Source organism: Narcine bancroftii, chromosome 1 (assembly GCF_036971445.1).
Source record: "Narcine bancroftii isolate sNarBan1 chromosome 1, sNarBan1.hap1, whole genome shotgun sequence".
NCBI classification, from domain to species: domain Eukaryota; kingdom Metazoa; phylum Chordata; class Chondrichthyes; order Torpediniformes; family Narcinidae; genus Narcine; species Narcine bancroftii.
Genome location: NC_091469.1, coordinates 101,477,312 through 101,501,826, shown reverse-complemented (window position 1 = coordinate 101,501,826; position 24,515 = coordinate 101,477,312). Strand labels below are relative to the sequence as shown.

Below are 24,515 nucleotides of genomic sequence, written 5' to 3'. Positions count from 1 at the left end.
GGGGGGGGGGGGTATAAAATATGGTCATGGATCTGGGAGGTATTAGCGAACATAATACAGACAGTGTGGCCAATGGGTCAGTTTGGGCTGAGTAATAATTTAGTAATGGGCCTGAATTATTCTTTGCTGATGACATGTTTCAAGGCACTAATAGAACCATACAGCAGAGAGACAAGGGCTTCAGCCCACCATACCAATGCTGGTCATCAGGTCCTAGCACACTAATCTCATTTAATACCATTTACCCACACTTAGTCCATAGATTTCTATGACCATTTGTGCTCGTCTAGATATGTCATAAATGTGTTGGGAGAACTTGCTTCCTCCACTCATTCAAAGTGTGTACCAACTATCCGCTGTGTGAAAAGATTCTTCCACAGATTCCCACTAACCCTATCAGTACCATTTAGATGGTACCTAACACCTCTGCTACACAGAAAAGTTTTTACCAGTTACCCTGGCCATGTATCTTATAGTTTTGTATCCTTCTATCACGCTCCCTCCCCTAGTCTCAAGGAAAGCATACAGGTAGCTGATCCAGTCTCTCCACATAACTAGAACACAGCATCCCTTGCAACATCCTGGTGAATCTCCTCTGCACTCTCTCCATGCAGTTGTATCTTTCCACTCATGTGTTTGAGCAGAACTGCACAAGTATTCTGTACACTTCTTCATCACCAGATCTACTTGTACTTCAGGGACCTTGAGCTTGTATACAAAGTCTGTCTTTTTCTCAGTACACCTTAGGGTCCTACCATTTATTCTATAGGTCCTACCCTGATTGGTCCTCCCAAACTGCATCAGGATTAAATCCTATCTGTCATTACTCTGCTTTCTTCCCAATGTATCAATATCTTCCTGTAGCCCACTAACCTCATTATCAACAATATCATGAATCTTCATGTCATTGGCATCCTTCAGTCATATCCAAATCATTAATGTAACAACAAACTGAGGGTCCCAGCACCAATGCAATTCGAGCAGCTGTATTTCAGAAATCCCTCCAACCCACTTCGCCCCATGACCCCCTTCTACCCAGTCCATCACATACCCCCACTCACTCCATCCCATAACCCCTCCTACCCAGTCCATCGTATAACCTCTTTCTATCTACTGCATCCCATAACTTTCCCCTATATCCTCCAGTCATTACAACTTTAATTCATTTCACTTCACGACTCTCTCCTTAGGCCTCTCCACCTCCTACCCAGTTGATCCCAAAAGTGGTTTATTCACTTCATTATCAATTTCTGTCACCCCTAATCCAGTTAACCTTCCCCAAACCAACTCACTCCTGGATCCAATCAATTCCTATCCATTCCATCTCTTAAACTAATCGACTCCTACATAAGTAAAACATGCAAGTCTGCAGACATTGTGATTGAAGTAAAAACACAAAATGCTGGAGAAACTCAGCAGGTCAAACAGTACTTTATATAGCAAAGATAAAGATACATAACCAACGTTTCGGACTTGATCCCTTCCTCAAGGTATGAGAAAAATGTAGGTAGTGCTTGCCTACATACTGCTCATATCTAGTCGAAGGGCTTAAGTCCAAAACGTTGGTTATGTATCTTTATCTTTGCTATATAAAGTACTGTTTGTCCTGCTAAGTTTCTCCAGCAATGGGTTTTTCCACTCCTACATAATCAAGCCACTAGCATAAACTGCACCAATCATTCCATTTCTCTAAGGTAACACAATCTCACCATTATCAATTCTGACCCAAGCATCCTTGTTAATCCCAAATTCAAATCATCCACCAATTTAACCAGCCTCACCTTCTTTCAGGTCACCCCCTGTGATTTCCACCTTACTGTATCTCTGTCCAATATTAATCTGCAATGATTGAAGTCCAGCATCACAGCTCTTTATTGCTGTTGAGAATTACAAAATGTGCAGCCATGACCCATCTTCACTCTTTGCCCAACAACGTGAAGAGTAAAATGAGTATGATTACAGGGGTGAAGATGAGAGAGAGGCAGAGCAGTTCCAGTCCGTATAGGAGGAGAATGCAGCAGAGATAGCAGCATGAGCATGTTTGATCACATCGTTCTAGGGCATTCACTAGCCACACTGGGTAACGTAGACATGGCATGTAGCCACAGCGCCGTGTGGTCCGCAGCCGCTGTTGGAAACCCTGGTCCAGCCAATTGCTCTCGGATCCTGGTCGTGTGGACACCTCAGTAAGCCCTTCAATTCTGCTTGCCATTGGGCGGCTCATGAGATCCATCTCCTCCTGAAGCTGGCGGATCTCCCACTCTGGCATTGGGGTTCTCTGGCGACACACTGGGCAGCGGATCTGGCTGGAGCTACTCATGCCTGCTTTCTCCATGATGGCTTTTACACAACTGTCACAGAAGCTGTGGTTGCAGTTCAGCATGGCTTGCTTGTGAACACCCGAATCAAATAGCTCGGTACAGACAGGACATTCCTGCTCCACATCTTCTGGCAGGACCCCAGCTCCAGCCAGTGATGTGGTGTCAGATGCTTTGTGGCTCAGCTCATGACTCTTTTCCCTCAAGTTATTACTTACTGCACAGACTGCCTGACCTCTTTCAGCTGTAAGGCTTATCTCTCCAACTAAGGGTACCTCACTGTCCACCACAGTGAACACTCGCACGTCTTTCTCCATGATAGATAACTGGGATGCATCATCAGGGTCTTCCAAGTACTCTCTGGAGCCTGCTTCATTCTTTCTCCACCATCTCATCCCATTTACTGAGGGATTACACTGGAAAGGATACAAACCCTGCACCTGGTTTTCCCTTAACAATGTCCTAATTGGTTCATCCTCTTCAACAGCTTGTTTCTCTGGAAATGCTGTAGGGTTTTCCCCAGTAGAGGGAACAATTATATTTATTGAAGCTTCTGATACTATCGGTGGTATGTGGACATCTCTTTTAATGGCATTGTTTTGGTAAGGCTCAGTTGCACAGATACCTTGGGATTTCTCTGTCTGTTGAACATCACTCTCTTTGGCATGAGCCTTGATAGTTTGTCTCATTTCAGGGTCCCAACTGGGTACAGAGATCCTCTCCTTTATTTCCTGCTTCACAGTAGGGTTTGGTTGGCATGAATGCACTGTTTCCTTCTCAGTCACATTTGGACAAGGGCAATCCTCGAACATTCTACTCCCCTGTCCTTCATCGCTAGAACTAGTCTCCACCTCAGGGGTTAGCAGAATCTCTTTTGGATGCAAGTTGGCAATCTTCAGTTTAGGTAGATGAACAGCAGTCATATTATTGTGGACTTCTATATTCTTGTAAATCCCTGTAGTCTTCGCCTTCGCACTATCCCCTTCTTCGTGATTATGACATTGAGTAACAGTTCCTGCTTGTCCAATTCTCCTCATGCCAGCCTCTTGCCTTGGGCCCACTGTATCCTTTGGTTTATTGCAGTCTTTTGCATTCAATATCTTTCCCAGCCATCTATCCTGAGTATGAAACTCGCCAAGGATTTCAACTTCTGCCTGTGGTCCTGCAGAGCTGCCATAAGTCAGAGCTTTGTTCGCACTCGAGGACTCATTGTGCACCATACCTTTGAAGGCCATAGAGTCGTCCTTCCTTACAAGCTGTCTCCTAAGCTATGGCTGTAGAAGCTGTCTCTTATGGTTGTGGCCAGTACCCTGTAACTATGACTCAAAGGCCCTGTGCCTACCGGTGCTATGTTCTAGATAAGCAGCATTCCTCTACTCTTGATAACAAGGTCCAGAGCAAATCATAGCAAGCAGCTAAATAAAAGGGCCCTTCAACAACCAATAGAGGGAAGCCCAAGACCTGAGAGGGCTGAGTCTGAGCAAATTACTAATGATGTAAACAGGTTTGGCCCATTGCACAGCCCTGCATTTCAATTAACTCTTAAAGTCCCACATTCACCCGAAGGTTGAACAACACAGGGCTCTCAGACTAATTTCAGGAATAAAAATACTGCTGCGATGAAGCTGTGAGTGCCAACCTGGAGAGTTAAGGAGAAGCACTCATACTTCTCAGAGGAACAGCATCTGAGGAGTCGAACTTCACTGGGGTAATAGCCAAGAAGCAAGATTGAGTAATAGTGTGAGGGGACCTATGTAATAACAGAGTTAGTACTTCATAGAAAAACAGTACCCAGTGTGCCACCTTACAACAGTAATAAGAGATTCTAGTATTATATCAGAGATACCTGATGGAATAATATCAAGAATAATTATTGAGGAATAGTATCTGGGGAACTGGCACCTTCTGGGATAATAAGGGATCTGGTCTTTTACTGAGGAAAGTTACTGGGTACGTACCAGGAAAATACTGAGCAAGTCAAAAGACAACCTTGTACTGAGGAATAGTACCTGAAGGGCTGGTTCTTAACTGAAATAATATTGTACTGACAATATCCACAAAAGCATTGCGAGTATAAGACAGCTTTAATAAACTAATATGTACACGAAGAGGTCTTGTCTCTCTGCAAGACAAAGCTGGAAGGCTAGACTGTAGCTCTGGACTGTTTTATATACAAGGTCACTGGGATGACCCCTGGTGACCTAGTGGTGTAATTACATATCACCACAAATATCACGGTACATTACTTCACTGAAGTATCAAGGGAGTGAGTACTTGTATGGGGCACAAAAACGAAAGTCCTTGTGCCTTACTGGAATGGTAATATCACCTTCTAATAATTCACTGGGGTAAGGCACAAAAGGTGATCATACCTTTTTAGGGTACATATCAGAAGAGCTTGTACATTACCATACAATACCAAGTCTGCAGATGCTGTGATTGTAGTTTAAAACATTGAAATGTTGGAGGAACTCAGCTGGTCTCTCAGTGTCTATAGAAGATAAAGATAGTTAACCAACGCTTCTGGCCTGAGCCCTCCTTCAAGAGCTGAAACGGCAGTTATATATCTTTACCTCCAAAGGATGCTGCAAGACCTGCCAAGTTCGTCCAACATTTCTGTATTTTTAATATGATACTAGGGAAGCTAATATTTCTAAAGTTATAAAGGAAATTTATGAGCTTGCTTGAGAACGGTAGTACTGCTTCCTGCCTAGTGATATTTAGTGCCAAAACAGCTAGTTTCTTACTGGAGAAAAGTAACTGGACACACACTCTACCAGTATATGCTACCAGATTGGTTAATGGGATAATGAGCTACCAGACCACACGTTCAAAAAAAAAACTGCAGATGCGAGAAATCTGCATTGAAAACATTAATTCACCGAGATGTATCCTAGGATGGAATTGTTTCAGTTTTGAGGAGAGACTGGGTCAACTGGGTTGGTTGGTTTTTCCTTGGAGAGGAGGAGGTTGAAGTGAACTCAATGAAAATGTATAAAGTGATGAAGAGCATCATAGGGTAGATAGTGGGAAACCTTACACCATAGCAGGGGTACCTAAAACAAGGAGACATACTGCAGGTTTAGGATAAGAGGTTCAGAGGTGATCTGAGGAAGAATTTATTCACCCAGAAAGTGGTTTTCAGCTGGATCACACTGTCTGAGAAGGTGATGGAAGCAGGCACTTTCACAGCATTGAAGAAGCATCTAGACAAGCACCTGAATCACATGGTGTGGAAGGATATGGGCCAAGTGCTGATAAATGGAATTAGTGTAGCCACTGAAAACACAGTGGTGGCTGATGAATGTGAAATAATGACACACGCAATTGCAGGTAAATCAGAACTTGTTTACTCAAGTCACATGCATATTCCTTTAAAACACTGAACCACGCATGCCATGTCATGGCATCATGATGTTATGACATCCTGTGTCAGTTCACCAGACTTCTGGGAGTTGTATTTTATCTATAGTGGTGCTACATGCTCCCCACCCCCCCCCCCAAACACAGAACTGGTACTATCAGCTGGTAGTTTTTTGGGAGGTTGACCCCTGCATCAGACTGCTAGCAGTATAGGGCCGTTTTGTCAACATGGGTAGATTTGAGCCTGTCAATTGTGAATGACACAGGCTCCCCGGCAATGTCCAAAGTGCAGGGTGACCTCATTCATCATATCACCCTGTATGGTCCCTTGTATGGCACCTGCAAGGCTGTCCATATGTTCCTCTACATACAGACACATATTCACAGTCTTTCAGTTCATGTGGTACAAAAGAAACATGTTTTCTATGTGATGATGATGGAACAGAGGTTATTTTGCCTATGGTTTCCCTTAGTCTTCTCAGCAGCTCTTTGGGATCTTCATTTTTACTGGATTCGTGTGGAACGAATTGCCCTGGGACCACCAAAGGTGTGCCCTATACAAGCTCTGCAGACAAAGTGTGAAGATCCTTTTTTGGAGTTGTCTGAATGCCGAGCAACACCCATGACAATTCATCTGCCCAGTTGGGACCGTCTAAATGAGCCATTAAGGCTGATTTAAGGTGATGATGGAATCATTCAACCATCCCGTTGGACTGCGTCCAATATGCACTTGTATGATGAAACCTAGAGTCAGATATGGCTGAGATATGGCTGTCCATAACAAATTGAGGACCTCGGTCAGAAGTGATGTGTGCCAGTAGACCAAAGTGAGCCACCCAGAAATTAAGACATACTCGTGCATAAGAGTCTATAGAAGCATCCACCATGGGGACTGCCTCAGGCCATTTTGTAAACCTATCTATCACTGTGAAGAGATAGCAGTAGTCTTGTGAAACTGGAACTGGTCCCACAATGTCAATATGTACATGGTCGAAGTGGTGAGTTACCGGAGGGAATGCCAATGGATTTTGACATTTTGACAAGCTAGACAAGATCTGGCCCTTAGCGTGACATATTTCTTCAGACTGTGCCAAACATATATGTCTGAAATCAGATGAAGGGTCCATCTGATGGATGGATGAGAAAGACCATGGACAGAATCAAAAATGGGATGTCTCCACAAAGCTGGAACTACTGGCCGTAGATGTCCTGTTAACACGTCGATAAAGAGCAGCTTGCTGTCGGCATCGATTTGCACAACCTTTCATTGTAAGTTGATTATTGAGGTGCAATATGACTCTATCTCACTGTCTTATGCTTGGACAGTGGCGAAAGCCGCTTAGTTAATACCGTGACCACTGCTGATACCTTGAGCGCAACTGAGTCGGGAAAGTGAATCAGCCACTATGTTGTCTTTTCCAGAAATGTGCAGTAGAGAATTCCAAAATGATGGAAAACTGCCACTGTTGTCAAACTGACCAAGTCTCCAACACCTTTGAAAATGCAAAGGTCAAAGGTTTATAGTCTGTGAATGTGGTGAAGTGTCTGCCTTCCAAAAAGTAATGGAAGTGACAGATGGACAAATATATGGCTAGAAGCTCTTTATAGTATTTTTTTCTCAGCCTCATGGAGGTGGCAATTAAAGAATGCCAATGGATTCCATTGTGCATCGACATACTGCTGCAGAGCGCCCCCTATAGCCACATTAGATGCATCTGTAGAAAGGGCGGTGGCTGTATTTAGAATTGGATAACTGAACATGGTTGTTTGAGCTAACAGTTCCTTTGTCTTTGTGAAAGCATTTCGACTTTCATCTGTCCACTGAATAGATTTGGCATTACCAGACAGAAAATTGAACACAGGCATCATAACGTGAGCTGCTGCTGGATGGAATCGATGATAAAAATTAAGCATGCCCAATAATTTTTGCAGCCTTTGACAGTGGTTGGTCTGGAATATTCGATAATGACATCGATCTTGGAAGGAAGTGGAACTATGCCCTTGTTGATGATTGTATGCCCCAGGAATTCTATGGACTGTTGTCCAAAAATACATTTATCTGGATTGATAGTCAGTCCAAATTCTCACATATGTCTAAAGAGTGTACGCAGATGTTCTATGTGTCATCTAGAGAAATGAAGATGATGGCCATGCCATGTCCTACTGCATCATAACTTGATAAAGGTCTGAGCTGCATTTTTTAACGCAAAAGGCATACGTAAAAATTCAAACAATCTGAAAGGGGTAATTGTTGCTGTTTTTGGGAAGTTGTCTGGTTCCACTGGCACCTGGTGATATCCACGAACCATGTCCACTTTTGAAAAGAATTTCGCCCCATGCAGATTCACTGAAAAATCGTGAATATGGGGAATAGGGTAGCGATCTGGTATAGTGGCATTGTTGAGCCGTCTATAATCTCCACAAGGTCTCCATCCTCTGGTGCATTTTTGAACTAAATGCAATGGAGTGCCCATGGGCTGTTGGACCTGCGAACTATCCCCAGCTCTTCCAATTTGTGGAATTCTTGTTTAGCTAATTGTAATATCTCCGGAGGCAAGCGATGTGCCTTAGAATGAATGGGAAGGCCCTTGGTAGAAATATGGTGAGTTACTCCATGTTTCATGGTGGGGGTCGAAAACTACAGAGTTCTAATTTCGGGAAATTCTTCTACAAGTCTGGAGAACTTATCAACAGTCTTATGCAGGACTTGAAGGCATAGTGCACGAACATGCGATTCTGCCAGGCGAATAGTTTGAAAGGTGGTACAATCCACCAGCTGACGCCCTTTTAAATCCACCATGAATGAATGAGCTTGAAAGAATTCGGCCCCGAGTAGTGGTCGTGACACTGCTGCTATAATAAAAGGCCACGTGTAAATGTTCCCTTCGAACTGAACATTCATTTTTTTGGTGCTATACGTGGGTATGTTGGAACTATTGACTACTGTGAGTTGGAGGTTAGGGGATGGCTGATCCCAAACATATAGAAGGCTCGTAGATTGTCAGCCAACTGTCACAGCCATTAATGATGGTTGGCTAGAGCATTTCCCGAGAACACACAGGGTAGCAAGCACCTATGTGCATTGAGTCCCCAACGCCGGTGGTAAAGACACCAGATGGAAGTATCGACAGGCTGTCTGCCTGACTTGAGACATTGCCTCATTATAAGAGCTGGTGTGTTGAGAGTGTTAGCTTAGAAAGTAGTGTCAACAACGGAGGTGCTGGGTGCAGACAGCTGTGATACAGTGATATTGTCCGAAGATATTTTGTTGTGTTTTTTTGCCAGTCACAGGACGTCTGCCTCTGCAGCTACTGTCCTGGGGTCTTCAAAGGAACTCTGCGATAATAAGAGTCTAATGTCTTCTGGCATCCTCTCCAGGAAGAGCTGTTCAAATAATATATCTGGCCATTGGCCGGGATGCCAGGTACAGCATATCATCCATTAGTTCAGACAGGGTGTGGTCACCCAACTCTTCCATGTATAACAGTCTGGTGGCTCTCTCTCTGCGGGATATGCCATAAATTCACAGCAGGAGCTGTTATGAGCCCAGAGGACTCCAAAACACAGCAGCAATAGAAATTCACCAAGACAATGGTAATTAAACAAAAGTTGCTTTTAATTTTCTTTAAACATAAAAACAGGATCAAACTTTAACTTATTACTATTAACTTAACCTAACTTAACCCCCTTCTAATTCTAAGCACATATGTATGTAATGTGTATATGTTCAGGAAAGTTCTTTGTTTCACAGACTAATCATTCATTTCTCACTTCTCCAAGTTCACCGGTATCAGGCAATTCTCAAACTATGCACAGAAATCAACATTTATGAATCTTCACCAGGCTCTGCTGTTTAAAGGTAAAAGGTTACTGCTCAGGAAGTTTCTTGTTGGTTTCAGAGAGATATTTGTTGCTTTGGACACACACAAACATTTCCCCCAATCAGACACTTTAGTGTCTTGCTGAAGAAACTCGCCTCATCATGGGTTTTCCAAATTATAACCTCTTCTTCCAGATAACCACAGAGTTCCTCTTGTTTCCATTATTTCAGGAGAAACACTCTAGCCAGCCATTTCCTCTTGTAAGGACTGCAAGGGTTTTGAACAGGCTAAACTCAGAACTCATAACCTGTCTTCAAAAATGGTTTTTTTTCAACAAGTTGCCAGCTTGCCATTTTGCAGCCTCAACTGCTACTGTAGAACTGACTTCTCTCTCCCCACCCACCTCTCTTTCTCTCTCTCTCTCTCTCTCTCTCTCTCTCCCTCCCCTCTCTCTCTCTCTCTCAGAGAAAAATCCTGTTTGTTCTTTCTTCTCTCTGCTTGTAAAAACCAAATACCTCTCCCAAGGCTCTCAACCCAATCTTTGAACAATCGTATCAGTACTTGAGCCAGGACTCTGTTCCAATTTACACCTCCTTTGGAAGTTCTTTCCAAAGCAATTCCATTGTCTCTGCAAAAATCACTTGGAGCCTCAACGTCTAGCTTCAGCAAAGGTCTTGCATTTTAAATGAGATATCTTTTGTGAAGTGTTACTCTGTTTGTGAAGTGGCCTATGCTAACCCCCCCCCACAATCTATCTCTTTTAAAGACCTATTTATTCATAACATAATAATATAACCCATAACAGAGCACTTTTAGAGTGTCATTCTTGTGCTCTCCAGGCTCCAGTGGATTGTACAGGATGTCACTGACTCATTTAGCAGTGGCTTGGTCCAAGGCACTGACGAGATGATAATAACGAGTTGCATCCACCTCAGTCTTCCTGAGGTAAAATTATGCCTTAGCCTGTCGAAACCTGTCTGGTTCCACTGTCCAGAAGGGTGGTAGCTTAACAGTAACAGTAATGGTCATTTTGGACCCATCGGGGTCACCAATTGTAGCCACTAAAAACGCAGTGGTAGCTGATAAACATGAAATAATGACACACGCAGTTGCAGATAAATCAGAATTCATTTACTTGAGTCATGTGCATATTCCTTTAAAACACTGAACCACATGCGCCATGCCATGACGTTATCATGTCCCTTGCTGGTTCACCAGACTTCTGGGAGTTGTAGTCTATCTATAGCACCTGGATATGATGGGCTGAATGGCCTGCTTCTGGGCTGTAGAATTTTATTTTAAGCAGTATCTGTGGAGAGAGGAACAGAGTTAAAGCTTCAGGTCAGTAACCTTTCATAAAAAGTGTTTTAAATTGCAAGAGAGGGAGGGTATTAGAGAAGAAATGGCTCTAATAGGTTGAAGACCAGGGGTGTCCAGATCGCCCAATTGTTGCTGTTGTCATCCAGAAGAGGCTGATGAATGTGTGTTAATCATAGCCAAGCTCTCTGGGCGAGATATCAATGGAAGGAGATAAATGAGGCAGAGGAGGAGTAAATACAGCATGAGATATGGAATACAGCGGTTTCAGGAAATTTGAAATAAAAGAGTTCACTGGGACCATCTTGGCCTCTGCCCATATCAGAATCAGATTCAGAATCAGAATCAGATTTATTGTCATGAACACGTGACACTAAATGTGTTGTTTTATTGTGCATTACAGGTGCAAAAATTCCTATAAATTACATTTATGTAAATACACTATTTAAAAAAAATATTAGTGCAAATGAAGAAAAAAAAAGTGAAATAGTGTTTGTGGTTCATTGTGCACTCAGGAATCTGATGTTGGAGGGGAAGAAACAGTTTTTGTACTGTTGGGTGTTCACTTTCAGGCTTGTGTACATCCTTCCTGATGAGAAGAGGATGCGGCCTGGGTAGTGAGGGTTCTTGGTGATAAAGGTTGCTTTTTGGAGACACTACCTCTTGTAGATGTCCTTTTGTTTATATTTTTTTATTTTTCACATTGTGAACCATATCAACCAAAATACATACAAACATTTCCCTCTTAAATATACACAGTGGTATTTTCACCTCTTTTTCTCCCCCTACCTTCCCTCCCCCTTCCCACCCTCTCCAAAACCAATAAACATTCAACATATACAATACAATAAAACCATTAAACAATGTCATCACACAATGAAAAATAAACAAGAAAAATGTGTCATCTACTTTTACACACTGGATCAAGTCATTTTGTCTTCTTATCATTTTAGGGGGTGGAGGTCCAAGGCAAGCCCTCTCTGTTATGTTCCATGTACGGTCCCCAAATTTGTTCAAATAATGTGACTTTATTTTTTAAATTATATGTTATTTTTTCCAATGGAAAATATTTATTCATTTCCATGTACCATTGCTGTACTCTCAGGCTCTCTTCTGATTTCGAAGTTGACATTGTACATTTTTTTGCCACAGCTAAGGCTGTCATAATAAATCTTTTTTGCGCTTCATCCAGTTTGAGGCCTAATTCTTTACTTCTTATATTACTTAGAAGAAAGATCTCTGGATTTTTTGATATGTTGTTTTTTGTGATTTTATTTAATACCTGATTTAGATCTTCCCAAAACCTTTTCATTTTCTCACATGCCCAAATTGCATGTATTGTTTGTTCCCATTTCTCCTCTTACAGCGAAAACATCTATCTGATAATGTTGCATCCCTTTTTTTAACTTTTGGGGCGTGATATATAACCTGTGTTACCAATTATACTGTACCATGCATTCTTCTTTCTTTGGCTTGGCTTCGCGGACGAAGATTTATGGAGGGGGTAAGTGTCCACGTCAGCTGTAGGCTCGTTTGTGGCTGACAAGTCCGATGCGGGACAGGCAGACACGGTTGCAGCGGTTGCAAGGGAAAATTGGTTGGTTGGGGCTGGGTGTTGGGTTTTTCCTCCTTTGTCTTTTGTCAGTGAGGTGGGCTCTGAGGTCTTCTTCAAAGGAGGTTGCTGCCCGCCGAACTGTGAGGCGCCAAGATGTACGGTTTGAGGCGATATCAGCCCACTGGCGGTGGTCAATGTGGTAGGCACCAAGAGATTTCTTTAGGCAGTCCTTGTACCTCTTCCTTGGTGCACCTCTGTCACGGTGGCCAGTGGAGAGCTCGCCATATAACACGATCTTGGGAAGGCGATGGTCCTCCATTCTGGAGACGTGACTCACCCAGCGCAGCTGGATCTTCAGCAGCGTGGACTCGATGCTGTCGGCCTCTGCCACCTCGAGTACTTCGATGTTAGGGATGAAGTCGCTCCAATGAATGTTGAGGATGGAGCGGAGACAACGCTGGTGGAAGCATTCTAGTATCATGTATAACCTTGTGTTTATTATATTCTTCATAGTTCCAGAACATAACTTTTCCCATGTTTCATTTTTTATCTTTATGTTTAAATCTTTTTCCCACTTTTGTTTCGGTTTATAGCTTATTTCATCATTTTCCTTCTCTGTAGCTTGATGTACATGTTCGTTATAAATCTTTTAATTATCACTGTGTCTGTAATCACATATTCAAAGCTGCTTCCTTCTGGTAATCTCAGTCTATTTTCCATTTTATCCTTTAAGTAGGCTTTCAGTTGATGGTATACAAACATTGTACCATGAGTTATTCCATATTTGTACTTCAACTGCTCAAATGTTAATAAATTATTTCCCAAAAAGCAATATTCTATTCTTTTAATTCCTTTTCTCTCCCATTCTCTAAAGGAAAGGTTATCTATTGTAAAAGCGATTAGTGGATTTCGCGTCAATAATAATTTTGGTATTTGGAAATTTGTTTTTTGCCTTTCTAAGTGATTCTTCTTCCATATATTGGGTAAATTATGCAATACTGGTGTGCTTTTATAACATACCAGCTTTTCATCCCACTTATACAGTATATGTTCCGGTACCTTCTCCCCTATTTTATCTAGCTCTATCTTAGTCCAATCTGGTTTTTCCCTTGTCTGGTAAAATTCTGATAAATACCTTAATTGTGCTGCTCTATAATAATTTTTTAAAGTTTGGTAACAGCAAACCACCTTGGTTGTACCTCTCTGTCAATTTATCTAATGCTATCCTTGGTTTCCCCCTTTCCATAAAAATTTCCTTATTATTCTCTTTAGTTCATTAAAAAATTTCTATGTTAAGGGAATTGGTAACAATTGAAATAAGTATTGTATCCTTGGGAAGACATTCATTTTAATGCAATTTACCCTCTCTATCAATGTTAGCGGTAATTCTTTCCAATGTTCTAAGTCTTCCTGCAATTTCTTTATTAGTGGCTGATAATTTAAATTGTACAAGTGGCGTAAATTATTATCTAATCTAATACCTAGGTATCGGATTGCTTGTGTTTGCCATTCAAATGGTGATTCTTTTTAAAATTCTGTATAATCCACATTACTCATTGGCATCACTTCACTTTCATCTATGTTGATCTTGTACCCCGATATTTCTCCATGCTCCCTTCGATTTCTTATGTAAATCTTTTATTGATATTTCTGGTTCTGTTAAGTATACTATGATGTCATTTGCAAATAAACTGATTTTATACTCCTTCTCCTTTATTTTTATCCTTTTATTTTCTGTTCTTATCAGTTCTGCCAATTGGTCTATTGCTAAAGCGAACAGTGAGGGGGATAATGGACATCCCTGCCTAGTTGACATACTTAATTTAAATTGGTTTGTTACATATATCCATTTACTGTTACCTTCACCGATGGTCCATTATATAATGCTTTAATCCAATTAATATATTTTTCGGGTAGATTGAACCTCTGTAATACTTTGAATAAATAATTGCATTCTACTCTGTCAAAGGCTTTTTCTGCGTCCAAAGCAACAGCCACTGTTGGCTTCTTATTTCCTTGAACTACTTGAATTAGATTAATAAATTTACAGACATTATCTGCTATTCGTCTTTTCTTAATAAATACAGTTTCATCTTGTTTTACAATTTTTGGTACACAATCGGCAAATCTGTTTGCTAATAATTTCACTATTATCTTATAATCTAAATTAAGTAGAGATATTGGTCAATATGATGCTGGTGTTAGTGGATCCTTCCCCGTCTTTGGTATTACTGTAATTATTGCTGTCTGACATGAATCTGGCAAGTTTTGAGTTTCTTCTTTCTGGTTCATTACTTCCAGGAGAGGAGGAATTAATAACTCTTTAAATGTTTTATAGAATTCTATTGGGAGTCCATCCTCTCCCGGCGTTTTGTTGTTCGGTCGTTTTTTTAATATATCCTGTATTTCTTCTATTTCAAATGATTTTATTAATCATGTCTTCTCAGTAGGATATCTGTGCAGCCTGGTGAGCCTAAACAGTGGAAAAATACTCTGCTGTTATTCCACTTCTTTATTTCTGGAGATGAGGGAGTGGTTATCCAGAATATGTTTATCAAGAGTTGATATTTCTGCTGGTTCAGTTCCAAAGATCCTTGAAAGTGGATAAGATGGTAACGAAGGTGTTTAGTATGCTTGCCTTCATTTTGGAGGGCATTGAGTATAAAAGTAAGGAAGTCATATAAACGTTTGGTTAGGCTGCAGGTAATTTTGTGTGCAGTGCAGTTCCAGTTCCCCATTACAGGAACGACGTGGAGTCTTTGGAAAGGGTACAGAAGAGGTTTACCAGGATGTTGACTGGATTAGAGGATATGAACTGCGGAAGTTGGACAAACTTGGGTTGATTCCCCTGGAGTGTTACGGGCTAAGGGGAAATCTAATAGAAGTTTATACAATTATCAGATGCAAAGATAGGGTAAACAGAATATTTTTCTCAGGATAAACATGTTAAATACCAGAGGACACATATTATGGATGAGGGAGGGGAGTTTAAAGGAGATGTATGGTCATGTTTTACACAGGAACAGGCTGCCTAGAAAAGTGATGGGTCTCCTGGAGTCTTCTAGATCAGTCATGCTCAAACTCTTTTTGGCTAAGGCCCCCTTAGAACTCTGCTCAAAATTTATGAGACCCCTTCCCTGAAGCTGTCAAGCTTTGGTTTCTTCAATACTTCTCTCCTACCTAAAAAAACATTTAAAAAAAAACACTGATGTAATGTGAGGTGAAGGCTTTTACTTAAATGTGCTCTGACCCCCAGAAGGGAATGTAGGGTACCCTTTGAGAATGGATGATCTAGATAGACATGTGAATACACAGTGAATAAATGGATTTTTATCATGTGCTAGGGGAGAGTTTTAGTTTAATTTGGGCATTGTATTTGGCACAGACACATGGGCTGTAAAGCCTATTCCTGTGTTTACTGTTTTACGTTAAACATTCTATGTGTGGTGTGTAGTACAAGAAAGCCAAATAGCAGTCCATGTGGGAGATGGAGCTTTGGCATCTTCTGATGTGAACTATTTAATTAATCTCTTCTCCTGAAATAAGATGGTCAGCTGGTGTAACCAGGAATCGTGAGCCATTGTACATTCAACCCATTTCTACAGGAGCCTCATCAGTGCTGATGCAGACTAAATCGGTTCCTCTGCAAGCCTCACTCACTTTCTATCACCACTTCTATATTGGCCTTTGGTATGGCTCTTTAGTCAATTGCGCTGTGGAATATGCAAAGCACCAGATGCAGAATGATGCCAGGTATGAACCAACACATCTAGAGCAGAGGACGTGAATTCAGTGACCTTTTGCAGATTCACAAGTTAAACCAGATCCTGTACACTGGCCCAATTGGAACAGTATAAGGCCCAACCCTGACATCAGGGATCATTGTCTCACTGTGGTTCTTTCATGGGTAGAGCTCCAGTGCTAATCTCCCATTTTCCAGTGACTTTTAACCTATTGCTGTCAGGATTAGAGGAGATGAGCTATGGAGAGTGGTAGGACTTAAAGCAAATAAGATGGATAAATCCCCAGGGCCTGACAAGATATTCCCTTGGATCTTGAGGGAGGCTAGTGTAGAAATTACAGTGTGGTGCCAGAGGATTGGAGGATAGCTCATATTGTTCCATTGTTTTAAAAAGGCTCCAAAAGTATCCCTGGAAATTATACACTGATGCACCTGACATCAGTAGTAGGTAAATTATTAGAAGGTGATCTAAAAGATTGGATATAAAGTACAATTATTTGGATAGCCAGAAATTGATTAGGGATAGTCAACACGGCTTTGTGCGTGGTAGGTCATGCTTAACCAATCTTTTCTAGGAGGTTACCAGGAAAGCTGACAAAGGAAAAGCTGTGGATGTTGTCTGCATGGACCTTAGAAAGGTCCCACATGGCAGGTTAGTCAGAAGGTTCAGACATTAGGTATTTATGGTGAAGTTATGAACTTGATTCATCAATGGCTGGATGGGAGAAGCCAGAGAATAGTGGTGGATGATTGCTTCTCAGACTGGAGGGCTGTGACTAGTGGTATGCCTCACGGATCGGTGCTGGGACCATTGTTGTTTGTCATCTATATCAATGATCTGGATGATAACGTGGGAAATTAGATCAGCAAGGTTTTTGATGACACTATGATTGGAGACATTGTGGACAGTGAGGAAGGTTTTCAAAGCTTGAAGGGGATCTAGATCAACTAGAAAAATGGGCTGAAAATGGCAGATGGAATTTAATGCAGACAAGTGTGAGGTTTTGCATTTTGGAAGGACAAAGTAAGATAGGACACACACGATGAATGGTAGACCACTGAGTAGTGTGGTAGAACAGAGGGTCCTGGGTATACAAATGCATAATTCCCTGAAAGTGGCATCACAGGTGGATATGGTTGTAAAAAGACCTTCTGGCATATTGGCTTTCATAAATCAAAGTATTGAGTATAGGAGTTGAGATGTTATGGTAAACTTGTATAAGATATTGGGGAGGCCAAATTTGGAGTATTGTGTGCAGTTTGGTGTCCTAACTATAGGAAAGATATCAATAGATAGAAAGAGTGCAGAGAAGATTTACTAGGATGTTGCCCAGACTTCAGGAACTGAATTACAGGGAATGGTTAAACAGGTTAGGACTTTATTCCCTGGAGTGTAGAGGAATGAGGGGAGATTTGATGGAGGTATGTAAGATTATGAGGGGGGATAGACAGACTAAATGTAGACAAGCTTTTGGCACTGAGGGTAGATGAGATACAAACCAGAGGTCATGGGTTAAGAGTGGAAGGGGAAAGGTTTAGGGGGAACATGAGGGAGAACTTCTTCATACAGAGTAGTGGGAGTGTAAAATGAGCTGCCAGCTGAGATGCTAAATGCATGCTCAATTTTAACATTTAAGAATTATTTGGACAGGTACATGAATGGGAGAGGTATGAGGGCTATGGACGGTGCATGTCTGTGGGACTAGGCAAAAAGAATGGTTTGGCACAGACTAGAAGAGCTGAAGGGGCCTGTTTCTGTGCTTTAGTGTTCGATGGTTCTAAGGCCAGAACTTCAGTTGGAGTGTAAATTTCTCTTCCTATCCATAAAGACCCTCTTTAACACCCAAAACTGCAGGTCATTAGTTCCAGGGGTCTCCTTGGCTTTTAGGTCATTGGTTTGCCAGTAATTTTTCTCTGATGTTGTTTTTCTCTCTTTGATGATTTATTAATGGAATGTTTTTAATGTATGTCTTGTTTCAGTTGTCAAAGTCCTAAGATGAAAATTCTTCCCCCCCCCCCCCCCCTAAGCAACTCCCCACCAAAACCCTCCACTTCTCTTTTATTTTGACCAGTCATGAAGACTGGGCCAAATTAATACTCACTACTACACTCAATTCCTGCATTCCTAACTCTCTCTGTTCTCCACAACCATCACTAATCCAGAGAATTGTACAGAGCAAGATGCAAAGTGATTAAATGTAAACATGCCCAACACTCTTATCTCATCCTTGTGGTATGTTGCCCAGTCTGGAAATGCCTTGATTATAAATCTCCCATCCTCGATCAAAGAAACATGTTTTACGATGCAAATTAATAGAATAAAACGAGGTAGTGAAGTGGAAGGTTTTGGTGGGGGCTTGGGGTGGGGTGGAGAGAGGAAATTCCCACCACTTTGGAGATGGACAACTGAATGAAATAAATGTGGGCAGAATTGGAGGGGTGCAGCTGTCACTGTGTATTCAAAAGTAAAACACTGCAAATTGGAAATCTGAACTGAAACGGAAAATCCAAAAAAATATTCAGCAAGTTTGGCAGCATCAGTAAATAAAGAGAAGTGTTGTTTCAAGACAAATACAGCCTGATTTGCTGAGCATTTCAATCATTTTCCACTTCCAAACACGGTAAGTCTGGAGATGTTTAAGAAGATACAAAAATTAAGGACATCTAGAATTTTGACAACTAGAATAAGTAAGTTAAAACTGAAAAACTTTGACAGCTAGGATTCAGAATTAGCAGAAGACAGAGGGTGGTAGTAGATGGAATATATTCTGTCTGGTGGTCGGTGACTAGTGGCCTTCCACAAAGATCTGGGACTCCCTGCTCTTTATGAATTTTATAAATGACCTGGAAAAGGAATTCAAAGGGTGGGTTAGAAGGTTTGCCGATTTAGAAGTGTTGCCGATAATGCAGAAGGTTGTTGTAGGTTACAACAGGATATGGACTGGATGCAGAGTTGGGTAGTGAAGTGGCTGATGGTATTCAATCTGAATAAGTGTGAAGAGATGCACATTGGAAGGTCAAACTTGAAGGTGGAATTTGTGGTTAATAGTAGGTTTCTTAACAGTGTGAAAGAACAGAAGGATTTTGGGGTCAAGATGCATAGAACCCTTAAGGTTGCTGTGCAAGTTGATTGGGTGGTTAAGAAGGCATATGGTGTCTTGGCCTTCATTAGTCAGGGGGGTTGAATTCAAGAACTGTGAGGTAATGTTGAAGTTCTATAAAGTGCTAGTTAGCCCACACTTATAACATTCATTTCTGGTCACCTCATTACAGGAAGGGTGTGGAATCTTTGAAGTGGGTGGAGAGGAGATTGCTCAGGATGTTGACTGGATTGGAGAACATGTCTAATGAATTAAGGGCTTTTCATTTTGGAGCAACAAAGGATAAGAGATGAGTTAATAGAGGTTTAAAAGCTTATTATGAGGAGCTGACAAGTATTGGAAAGCCAGTACTTTTTCCTGGGATGACAATAGCAAATACCAAAGGACATGTTTAATGTGAGTGGAGGAAAGTTGAGGGGAGATAACAGAGGTAGATGTTTTACTCAGAGAGTGGTGGGTACCTGGATTACATTGTGGTGGTGGTGAAGGCTGATGCAATCAGGACATTCAAAAGGCCCTGAGTTAGGCACGTGGATATCTAAAAATAGAGGGTTATGAATGTGAGGCAGGGAAGGATTACCTTGATGTGAAATAGGTGTACATAGGTCAATATGACATTGTGGGCTGAAGGGCCTGTTCTCAAACAGTTGTTCAGTTAGGAGCCAATGTTAATTGTTGGACAATGAACAATGTTATTTATTGAATTAGACGTATGAATTCAGACAAATGCAGCAGAGTCCATATAAAGCTGGATTATGGCAGGTTTTCTTCCCCTGAAGGACTTCAGTGAAATAATTTGATTTTTAGGATTTCTGATTGATTGTTGCTCATAGTTTCTAAACTAATTTCAATTCTTGCAGTGCAATGGTAGGATTTGAACTCACATTCTGAGAATTTCTGCTTCCCTGCATTCAATGCAGAGCCCTGCCTATTCTCTCTACACTTGCTGCCTAGTTTTCTGAGTGTTTGCTGCATTTTCTGTTTATGTTCTTGTTTTTTAGGACTGTTTCCTGATCGTGTGAATGAGTGTTTATGTCTCTGCAGATTCAGGAAGTACTGGTGTAGCTTTGTGCTCCTCGGATTGGATACGTTTGTCAGTTTGCAGGACATCAAACATGACATATTGCACCAGGCCATGGAGAATGCTGACCAGGAGGCGACTCAAAGGAACAAAAAAGACTGGTTGAATCCTGCGCCATATGCTTCTCCAGGTAACCTGTTGGTACAACTTAGAGCAGGGGTGGCCAACCTTTTAATTTTACATTTTTAAATTAGACATACTGTGATAGTACAGGTCTATCACCAATGTACATAGTGTATATAGTTACTGTATCTAGACTGTGCTTACAGCGATTGGCTGAGAACTAAGCCACTCCTATTGTCTGGGCCTTAAAGGGTTGTGTCCCTAGCCAGGTCGGATCATTCCGGACTGGTCGGCCACCTGTGAAGAGCTCCGGTCTTTTGCTAATAAAAGCCTTGGTTTGGATCAACAAGTCTTTGGTTCTTTCGACGAGCTCTACACATACAGCACAGTAAAAAGCCATTTCGGCCTATGTGTCCGTGGCGGCCAATTAACCTACACTCCTGGTATGAAGTGGCCTGTTACTGTGCTCTATGTCTAAATTAAAGATTAAAAATTAAAAGGTTGGCTATCCCTGTCTTAGAGCAAAGCAATTTGAAGGGAAAATGACAATCATGAGTGCTGTTAATGGAAGAAGCAATGACAATCTAAACCATTTCTGTTCTTGTTTCTGTCTAAATATCACTTCCTATGGCACTTTGATTCACATATCCACCATTCTCTGTGTGAAAAAGGTGTCCATCAGGTTCTCTTTCAGCTATAGACTCCCCTACCCTGGGAAAAAGACTGACCATTCACTTCATCTAAACTACTCTTGATTTTATGTTCCTCTATAAAGTCACTCCTCAGCCTCCTAGCTTCCAGGGAAAAAAGCCCAAGCCTGTCCAATCTCTCCTTATACTGAAGCTCCCCAGTCCCACCAACATCCTTCTGCATCTTTTCTCATATTCTTTCCAGCTTAATGACATCCAACGTATGGCTGAGCGACCTGTCCTATATATTATACTCTTCAATACTAAGGTCTTGAACATTTGTATTATGATGTCCCAACCTTTGAATTCAGTGCCATGACCAACAAAGGCAATTGTGTCCAATACCTTTTTAATCACTCTGTTTACCTGTGTCACCACTTTCAGAGAACTGTGTAGTTAACAAGAAAATCTGTAGATGCTGGGGTCGAGTGCACAAACATGCTGGAGAAATTCAAGTCACACAGCATCCATAGGAAGTAAAGGCCTTTCACTTCCTATGGCTGTTGAGTTTCTACAGCACATTTGTGTGTTGCACCAGAAAACTATGCACTTGTACCCTAGGTATTCTCTTCCACCCCACTGTCTGGAGCTCTACCTTTTATTGTATACATCCTGCCCTGATTTTACTTCTCAAAATGCAACACCTTGCATTTGTAAGAGTTCAATTCCACCTGCTATTTCTGAGTCACTTTCCCAGTTAATCTTGATCCTATTGTGATCTTAGATAATCTTGGTCACTGTTCTCTCAAATTTTTGTTGTCATCTGCAACTTTACTAAGTATGCCATTGACATTTTCATCCATATTATTAATAGAGTCATTGCTATTGACATAAGTCATTGTCAATGGATTAAAAGCAACACCAGGATGTACTTTTTTTTAAACAGCACTCGACCACCTGAAAGAATTGTGGAATAAAATATAAATTAAGTTTCAAAGGATAAATACTTAGGATCCCTGGGCCATAGCACCACAGAAGACATTGCTCAACCTGCAGACTCCCATCTGCTGGTGGAGGAGTAATCTTGTCCCATTCCCCAAATCTTCCCTATGGGTCTACAAGTTTTTCCATGTACTTATATAATTTTTTTAAAGTCATGATTATATCTGCTTCCAACTCCCTTTATCACATAAATCCCAGGATGATGTGTTAAAACTTTCCTTCCATAATTTTTGCTTATCCATGTTCATTGATCCTTGAATGTTCACACTTTGTTTTAAATTTAGACATCCAACATGCTAGCAGGCACTTCTTGTCCACAAGCCTGTGGTGCCTAATTACACCCAATTAACCTACAACCACCAAGTTTTTGAAGGGTGGGAAGAAACAGGAGCATCTGGAGGAAACCCACACAGACATGGAGAGATCTATCAGGAAGAACCAGAAAGTGGGGCCAAAGAGCAGTGCAAGTTTGATCCATTAAATAATCTATGATATGCAATACATGCCCTGAGACAATGTACTTGATCAGTAACCAGGATTGTAGTTTGAGACAATGTTCTTTACCTTTAAGCAGCAATGTACATATTTTTTCAAATTTTATTGGTACATGTAACAAAATTGTATACAAATTTTTATAATTTTCTCCCCACCCAGCTCCCTCCCACACAGAAAACCCCCCCAAAGAAAGCAAGAAAAGAAAAAGGAATAAAAAAGAAAAGAACAAAGAAAGAAAGAAAAAAATAGACTAATTAAGAACAATACTGGATATTGCCTTATGGATAAATTATGATCTAATTATTCTAACACTTACAATTACCATTATATCGTTTAAATATAAAGTGTATATAAAACATTACTGTGTAATATATATATTACGGTGTAATCAAGATCTAAGTGTATGTATATACATATATATATATATATATATATATAAACACACACACAACATCTAATAAAATAAAATAAAATGAGATACATTAAGGTGAAGCCAGAGTGACAAAGTTCACACTAAATTCTACCAATTGACATAGTGTAATTACTTATAAAGTCATAACACCAATCTTTTGCATATATGGAATCAAATTTTCAAAAAATTATCATATTTGTTCCTTAAATTATATGTAATCTTTTCCAAAAGTATACAACCCATTTTTTAAAAATCCTCTGCAATTTTCTTAAACAATGGTCCATGATTAATTTTAAAAAGATTCTCTAACTGCTTATCAATTCTAATTCCCAAATATTTTATCGCACATTCAGGCCATTTAAATTTTATATTTTTCCTACATTGGGTATAGTCACCAAAAGTCAATGGCATGATTTCACTTTTATCCCAATTTATATCCTGAAACTGCTCCGTATTTCTCTAATTGCATATGTAATTTACTTAATGAATTTTTTGGATCTGTCAAATAAACAATTTCATCATCTGCAAATAAACTAATTTTATGTTCATTAGCACCTATTTTAATACCTTTAATATCTAAGTCTGTTCTAATTAATTAAGTTAATGGTTCAAATACTAATACAAAAATGGTAGGTGATAATGGACAACCTTGTCTTGTTTATCTTGTTAATTTAATATAATCAGACATGAGACCATTTGTCATTACTCTTGCTCTTGTATCAATATATAATGCTTTTATCCAATTTATAAATGTTTGGCCTAAGTCAAATTTAGCAAGTGTCTTTAAAAGAAAGTCCCATTCTACTCTATCAAATGCCTTTCCTGCAACTAAATCCACTGCTACACTTAAATTTTCTTTCTTTTGAGCTAGATAAATTAAACTAATCAACCTAGTTACATTATCCATCGATTTTCTTCTTTTAATAAATCGTGTTTGATCCTTGTTAATTAGTTACAGTAAAAAAAATTTCCAGCCTATTTTTCAATAATTTAGCCACTGTCTTGTAATCCACATTCAGTAAAGATATCGGTTTATAAAATGATGGCATTAATGGATCTTTACCTTTTTTTGGAATTACTATTATAATTGCTGTTTTAAAAGAATCATGTAAATTTCCAGTTTCTTCCAATTGTATTAAAACTTTCATAAATACAGGAATCAGCACATCTTTAAATTCTTTATAAATTTCTGATGTAAATCCATCTTCACCAGGGGATTTATTATTTTGTAAAGAAGCTATAACTCTTGCAACCTCTCCAACTGTAAAAGGTTCCTAATATTTTCTGTTCTTCCATACTTAATTTAGGCAAATTTACTTGAATTAAAAATTGATCAATTTTATTATCATCCTGCATAGATTCTAATTTATATAATTGTGTATAAAATTGCTTAAAACAATTATCTATATTCTGGGGTTTATACGATATGTGATCTGCCTCATATCTAATGGCAATAATAACTTTTTATTCTTGTTCCATTTTCAATTACCACGTCAACACTTTATAAGCTCATTCCCCCAGTTCATAATATCTCTGGTTATTTCTCATAATCATTTTTTCTATTCTATAAGATTGTAATGTGTTATACTGTAACTTTTTATTCAAAAGAATTCTTA

At 40.2% G+C, this 24,515-nt stretch overlaps 2 protein-coding genes across 2 annotated transcripts in view; one reads left to right on the top strand and one right to left on the bottom strand.

The window, feature by feature from the left end:
- LOC138761745 (uncharacterized) overlaps window positions 1-24,515 on the top strand; it is a 186,074-nt gene that overhangs the window by 137,284 nt on the left and 24,275 nt on the right. The window contains exon 4 of the mRNA XM_069934429.1: window positions 20,262-20,428. The gene's annotated coding sequence lies outside the window, so the exon portion shown is untranslated. The remainder of the gene's footprint in view (window positions 1-20,261; window positions 20,429-24,515) is intronic.
- LOC138761733 (cholesterol 7-desaturase nvd) overlaps window positions 10,649-24,515 on the bottom strand; it is a 142,688-nt gene continuing 128,821 nt past the window's right edge. Inside the window, exon 8 of the mRNA XM_069934405.1 lies at window positions 10,649-10,811. The gene's annotated coding sequence lies outside the window, so the exon portion shown is untranslated. The remainder of the gene's footprint in view (window positions 10,812-24,515) is intronic.